Here is an 8,192-nt window from a genome sequence, read left to right as displayed (position 1 = left end):
TGATGTAAAGTTATTTCAGAACTCTTCCCAGCTACGATAAACATTGAGAGGAATAGTGCATGCGAATAATTTGATGCTTCATGTTGGAGCCTGTAAAGAAAATAACTGAAATAATGAACAAAAACATCGCATCATCCAAAATGATGTAAAAATTCACACAATAATTAACTTTTTTCATAACAAACCATTGTTCATTTCACATGAGAGATAGACACTGGTTCAGAATATCTGGCTGAATCGGACTGATTCCGAATTTTAAGTCGGTTACCTATTAAACTTCTATAACTAAGGAAATCTTCAAACTTAGCAACAATTTCCCAATTTAGCCCCTTTTTCTAACATAGACTTGTACATATACTATATCTCCTTCTTGGTAAGGCTTCGTGACCTTAGCTTTTTTATCGTGTGCATTCTTTCATTAACACTTGAGCCTGTAAGAGGTTTTGATAAAGTGTTTGATATCTACTGGCTAACATCTATTATATCCCTTCAACGGATCTGATAAACTAGATGTCGGGGATAATATGTGAAAAGGTGACCTAGCAGGTATCCCATATACAGCTTCATGGGAGACATACGGATTGGAAGTTATGATAATTGTTATTTAGGTACTGACACCGTGGGTATTGCAATATCCTTAGCTTGGGTCCATACCGCCTATGTTTACACGCATGTCTAGCACCTTCTATTAACCCGTTCTACCAATCCATTAGATTCAGGATGGTATATCATCGCATTGACTTTCTTTATTTGCAACTGCACAATGAGTTAAGGAAGTGATTACTGAATTCTCTTACCCGAGTCAGACATGGCATATTTGGAATTCCATGTTCGCATATAGCACTCGTAAAACTTCCTAGCGCACTCAATGGCTGTTTTACTTTAGTGGTATTAATTCGCATACCGTAAGGGTCAATGATAACCAAGAGGTTTTTATTCCCCCGGTCTGTCTCGTAAAAACCTGTCAATAAATCAAGGTGTACCCTTTCAAAAGGTTTGCTAGGCACGGGATAAGTTCCGAGACCTACAGGATTCTTAGTATGGCCCTTGTGACGGAAACATATATCACAGTTTTTAATATATGTCTTAATATCTTTTAACATAGTAGACCAGTAAAATAATGACTTGGCCTTTTGAGAGGTTATTTCTAACCCAGGATGACCATGCAAAGGATGGCTAGAAGCCATTTCAGAACGATTGGGATTAATGTGATAGGTACAACCACTTGGTCGTTAGTTAACTGTGTTGAACTCCCTGGTTCTCCTAGCCACGGATCGGCATAGAATGTGTTATCCTTAATCAAGAAATATTGATTCGTATATTTCACATATTCCTTATCATCTGATTCCTGGCTTAATGCATCTATTATTACTCTTAATTTCTGATCTTTCATTTGTTCTGTCGTACTGAATCTAGATTCCATTCTATATCTGTAATATTCCCTCTCGTTGCTTGGGCTAACGATTGACCATTTTCGATAGAAATTTTCATAGCTTGCGAAGGAATTGGAATTTCTTCTAGATCAGCGAAAGGTATTGAGTGTGTTGGTACTGGGTTACGAGATAGCGCATCTGCGATTACGTTTGCTTTACCGGGTAAGTATCCAATTTTAGCTCCAAAGTCCTGGATAATCATGTGCCACCGAGTTCTTTTAGGACTATGATTGAAACCTTTAAAAGTCAGTATGGGCTTGTGATCAGTTAGAACTTTGACACTATACCCATAGATTATATATTTAAAATGTACCAACGAATTAGCAATGGCGAGGCATTCCCTTATTCATTACTGCATATTTCTTCTGACATTTTTAATTTATGAAGAATAAAAAGCAATGGGGAAAACTATTGTCATGCCATCGGAGTAACACACTCCTACCTCTTGGATCTGATGCGTTTGGTTGCAATAATAAACCTCTTAGTAAAATCAGAAACTTTAAAAATAGGAGCAGAACTGATTTTTTCTTTTCATATCAAAAGCAATTTGATGTTGATTCCATTTGAAAGTTACGTCCTTCCTATGAGATCAGTTAAAGGAGCTGCTATCATCGAATAATCTCGGATAAACCGGATGATAATAACCCGAAACCCCGAGAAATTGCTGTATGGCTTTAACATTAGTAGAACGGAAATTTACTAATAGCAGAGATTTTATCATGGACTACTACTTTAAGACCTTGCCGAGATACCATGAAACGCAAATAGACTAATCTGTCTTTAAAAACTCACATTAGAAATTTTTACTTTTAGATGATGTTCTCTCAACCTTTGAAGGACTATTTCTAGTTTACTTAAATGCTCCTCCAAGGTGTTGGAAAATATAACTAAATCATCCATATAAGCATGGAGAATATTCCCTAGTAAATCTCCGAACACTATATTGATCATTCTAGTGAACGTAATAGGAGCACAACGTAGCCCAAATGGCATACGTAGGAATTCATAGTGACCTCTAGCTGTACTAAAAGCAGTGTACTGCACTATCCTTAACTAAGGGTATCTGTGAAAGCCTTAAGTAAGTCCAAGGAAGTAAAAAATTTATTCTGTCCTAATAGAGACAAAAATATCTGTGCAAGGTACTGGGAAACGATCAGGAGCAGTTTTATCGTTGTTTATGAAAGTCAAACAACACAAATCCTCCAGGTTTTGTCCTTTTGTACTACTATCAAGGGAAAATTATAAGGGCTGTTAGGATTTCTTAATAACTTCTTTAACATCTTATCTACTCTCAACATTGATTTATTCAGAAATTTGGCCGGTAGACGATATGAAGCACGTAAATGGATCTGTCTTTATCCTTAAACGAATCTCTGATGTTCGATGACTCGTTTTGCCCAAAGCTCCAGTACTAGTAGAAAAACATCACTATATTTGGATAAAAGATCAAAAAAATTCTTTGCTTATATCCTGTCTAAAAATGTCTGCTTCGATCTTTGCCTTTAATTACCTTTTAAAAGAGATTCGTCTGTTGCTGATTCAGTGGAGTTAATTTCAGCAACTGTAAGGATCTGATGTTTATATGCTTCGATATTGACAATATGTTGATTTTCATGTACTGTTAAAGCAGCATTTAAGTGATTAAAAATAATGTTAACCCGATGATCAGTGAATTTACTGTGTATAATGCTTGCGTGACTGAAAGCCCATTGATCTTTATCGTATCAGGAAGAATTAAAACCTCTGAGCCTGGCAATTTTCTTTTAACCTTGACCGTGAGATACGATGGTGTGTTTGGCTCGATGGTCTGTGCGAACGCAGCAAGGACGGGTGCTTGAGAGTTGGCGTTGGGTTGCTGTAACAATATCATCGCTTATGAGACAAGTGACTGGCTCTTCGATATACGTTATCTTCTTTACTTCGTCTCCTCTTTCTGATCCAAAAACAGATTTCAATGTGTGTGAAGACCGATAGAATTTCTATAAACACTCCGTGTTTTGCGGGTGTTAGTAAAATTACGTTATGTAATGACATTGATGGATATCCCATAATAACTACTGGGTACATATTAATATTGCTAACTATTTATAAAGGTATCCGTAAAAGCATGCTGCCCCAACCTTGTATTGTATCTGAGATGTACCAATTACATCTAATTCATTATTGCCTATTCCTGACAAACGAACATCAGAGCGTTCGATGGGAAATCTAGAAAATAAAAGGTGATGGGTACGTAAATCCATTATATTACATGTGGACTACCTGAATCAAAAAACAAGGTGAAATGCTTGTGTGCTAAGCTAACTGCATGCAAAGTGGGTCTAACTTCTTCTGAGCCTATGGCACAGCGTGTATTTTGCAAAAATCTACGGGACCGTGCTCTCTGCATGTTTGGAAGACACCACCGATTTGTACCTCCTTGTCTTCACAATATCTTGGAACATTAAACTTATTATCTGATTCAAAAGTGATGATAACCCAATATCACTCTCCTCCCCTTTTAAGCTGGCTATGTGGTGTTTGTCTGCCCGCCGGCATTCGGAAAATTCACTGACGCGTTATTGTTTGGAACTGCTGAGCCTGAAGTTGGCTTGCCCGAGGAACGATTTGAATGTACTTGTTTCTGACCTGCATTACTGTTCTGTAATGTTTGTTCTTTCCATGGTACTGTTGCTTTAGCGTCATTACCAGTGTTTTGAATGTTTGTGTTACTTGCTCAAATTCTTCTTCTGCATTGCAAATGACTATACTTATGATGCGTACTGTTATGGATTGAACAATAGCGGGACCTACACTCATTTATCACATGACCAGGTTTCTTGTAATTGTAAATAAATGACTGCTGATGGATTATTAGTGACTCAAGTTAACCTGTTGCGGTGATGTAGACGCATGATTTTTGTTTTCTTGCTTTGTAAAATCCTGAATCAGAGAAGGATCGAGATCTGTACACTTGGACAAGTGTTTCCGAACTTGCCTATAGATATCTAATTCTGAGCTATCTGATTGTAATTTTTCATCAAAACACTTAACCAAAGGTTCAGGTAACATTGTTGTTACAAGTGTTAAATAGAATAACCTGCAGACAGATTTGGAACTGATATGCAGATTACCATTGACCCAACTTGAGCCATCAATCTGTCCTTTATACTCTTCGAGCCTATCTCCTATCAGAGCTGCCCTATCTGCTATACTTAGATTAGTCATAGATGTGAGTCTTATGATGTTGCGTAAAGCAAGAACTTCATCCAATGCATCCTCACTCCCATAAATGGAACGCAGATTGGCTTTGAAACCATCCCACGTGTTTGTTTCTTTAAAAGATATTCCCCGCAAGTATGCACCTGCATCTCCCTTAGCAAAATCTATGAAACTCTTTGCCTCTTGCAATTGTAAAGACGGATCGGTAATGGATTTTGCCGTGAGGTGTACGTCTATAGACGAAATCCAAGATTCGACACCCTGCGTCAAAAATCCATTGACACGACCTGCGAATGGTACAATTGGCGATCTAGCATTAACTACCGTAAGTACAGGATTCTGTGGGGAAGTGGTGGGGTCACTCCCACTTGGGGTTGGAGGAGTCATTTTCCTACTAAGTTTCCTATCCGCACGCCTACTCTCTAAGTGATCTTGAAACCTATATGAATAAACACGGCCGCTACGTAACCTCATAAATTCAAACCAGGAACGCAAGTAACAAATAACCGAGATTCATATAACCGCCAAAAATAACATCACTTATGAAAAATGCATCATAAAATACAATAATGAAAGGTAATAAATGCACTTTCCTGAAAAAGGCCAGAGTTAACAATGTGTCAGGCGTAAAAATAAAGGACACAAAGTATGAAAAAATGAGGTATCAGGAACTGCCATGTCTGCAAGGCAAAGGTATTAATCTACACTGCTCACCTTATATCAGCAACCTGCCACTTCGAGACCCGAACACTGTAAATGAATATACCAACTGTTATAAATAATGGCTGGGTACTTAGCTTTTTATTGATTCTGGGTAAGTAGGTCGACGAGGTCTCCTCTTGCTGGGTCCAACTTCCAAGGTCTGGCTAGATACACGTCATCGAAGGGATGTTATCGTGATGTTGAACTTTATGTTGATGAATGTTGATTGCAGAAACCTCAGGGAACAACGTGGGAGTGTTGATGCAATGTTGCGTAGATTTGTGTAGATTTCTCTCTCTCTCTCTGCCATGCGTTGGGGTAGATGTGCGAAGGTCAGATGTTCTTCTCGCTTTTTTTTCGTTGTTGATTGTTTTCTTTCCGTCTGTAACCATGTCGTTTATAAAGATGACAATTGTCTATGGTTTTGGGCATCTCGCCGTATCGGAGCTCTGCTTACCAATGAGACGCTATGTAGAGGTGCTGTCAGGAAAGTCGTCAGACTACAAGTTGGTCAGACCGCTGTTGTATATGCTGCCAACATTGTTGTGTGAAGGTATTTCATCAGAAATTCTCCAGGTGTTTGGTTATATGACTGTGTTTGGAACTCAGTCAGGGTTTGCTATGACATCTTCAGTTTCTTCATGGCTGTAGAATAAGACTGTTTTTGGAAGATCAGACCAATGTTCTGCAGGATTTCAGACAAACTCCATAGTGGTTTTTCTTGTATTTCGTATAAAGACTTATTTACAAAGAATACAATTGGTCTGGTATGCATGATTCCTCATGTCGATCTAATCTCTAAGCTGTCACACTTTACATAGCAAGACTAAGATGCACACACATCGAACAAACATATGACCTGTTCCTAAGGACTTCACGGCTACGTGACATTTGCCTCCAGCTCTGGAGCAAAAGGAGAACGCTATTTAGTAAACGGATGCTAATGCATGATGACGCACTGTCTTAAAGCACTACACAGGTACTTATTGATGACGTCTGCGTCTGGTTTGACCAAACGGAGATTTCACTGAATAGCCTTCCTTTCATGATCGATACAGATATATATATGTTGAATTATCTTAGATTTATTAAGAAACGTAGTTTCTTTAAATGTGGCATAAATGAAATATGACATATATATATATATATATATATCGCCAACATCTATCTCACCTCTAGATAGATTCAAGGGAACAGAACAAAGAGAACTTTTAGCTGGTAGCCTATTTGTTAGTAAGGTCATGTTTCTCACGAGTTAAAAATTGGGAATATACCGGGACATCAGGTGCAAAATTTCATAATAATGCTTCTTTGAATTGTTTTGTATCAGTGTCTTAGTTTCCTGACATATGCGCTATTTTCTATTTGTTTCCTCTTTTAACACATGAACCTCTCGTTCTTTGGAAGATTTTTCCTATGCAAATGAATGGTTTTGTAGGCTTACCCCATTTATCATAAATAAGTTTTTATAGATCTGATACGAAAAGAGCAAAGGTTTCACTTTCGTCGAGTATGTATAGCATAGGCCTATTCTATTTTAGTTATGGGGAATCGGCACATCTAAATTCTTTTCAGGTGAGTTGGCTACTCACATGGCTGCTGTAGCCAATATACAGATTGGTCTTTTAGCCCATCTTCACCACAGCCTGCTCTCAATTTCCATCCTTATTTTTTCTACGTTCACTTAGGTCACTCGTCAGGAAGCCAAAACAAAATGAGAATTTAGGACGCCCACTTAGTCACGAAATCATATGGTTCTTTTTCCTTTTGTGGCCTAGGCTCCAGTGGAATTCGGTTACAACGCACTCTGCTTAGATCATGTTACCAGGTCAGGGGAAAATGACTTCAGTTGTCTTTGGTGAAATTTTATAGTAATTCTCCGTGTTAGGTGCTTATTTTTAAAACAATGTTAATAAGATTTTATCATTTTTCTCTGTTAAGCATGTTAATACTGATTTTCCTAGAGGTTTTATGTTATCTTTTTTTCCCAAAATGTTTCCAAATTGATCGAGTCACTCAGAATTACGTAATTTCTGCCTAGTGGTACCGCAGAGATTAGGCCTGAATGTTTGAATGAGAGCTGAGACCAATTGTATATAATGGCTAAGGAGGAGAAGCCAGCAGACAGACAGACAGCAACATTGCAAAAGGCAGCATATTCTCACATCCCATCCCATAATCTTAATGAAAGAAAACCTAGAGCTTCTTTCAGAAGAATATATTTTAGTGACAGCTGAGAGTAAGAAGCTCTCCAAGACAAAGAAGAGTGTGAACAGAACCTCCACCAGACCACATTTGGTTTGAAGCGAAGGTATATCGTGAAGAGTACAGTGAATAAATCTTGTTTTATCATTTATTCATTGTTTTAATCACACTATATTATATGTACGCACCTCTCAATGGCCACTGCTTCGAGCGTCACGGCAAGATTACGTAAAACAAGGAAGGTGTAGTTGAGGTAGGTTACTAAAGGCGCCATTCCCGTCAACAACATTTTACTGACGTTAAGTCATACACAAAAATACAAACTAATCTTGGTAAATAAGTACCTCTTAATACAAACAACGTTGAACAATTTCAATACCAAATAATACTGCACAAATTACAAGTTAACATTGAATAATAAAAAATGCAGATTCAACATCCTCCCAACCATAGGAGTACACTGCTACTCCTATGAAAACTCTTACCACATACTGTACACAGGTTACAAATCTAGTTTCACAGGTGCTTTTACCAAACGCCCTCTGCGAGTATAAGATATTGGCTCAACTCTGGATTGTGAAATATCAGGATCAGAGTCATCTGCATTCACATCAGAATGATTAGAAACAGGTTTAGGCACAGATTCATCAT

This window comes from Macrobrachium rosenbergii, chromosome 47 (genome assembly GCF_040412425.1).
Source record: "Macrobrachium rosenbergii isolate ZJJX-2024 chromosome 47, ASM4041242v1, whole genome shotgun sequence".
NCBI lineage: Eukaryota > Metazoa > Arthropoda > Malacostraca > Decapoda > Palaemonidae > Macrobrachium > Macrobrachium rosenbergii.
This window is presented reverse-complemented; position numbering follows the sequence as displayed.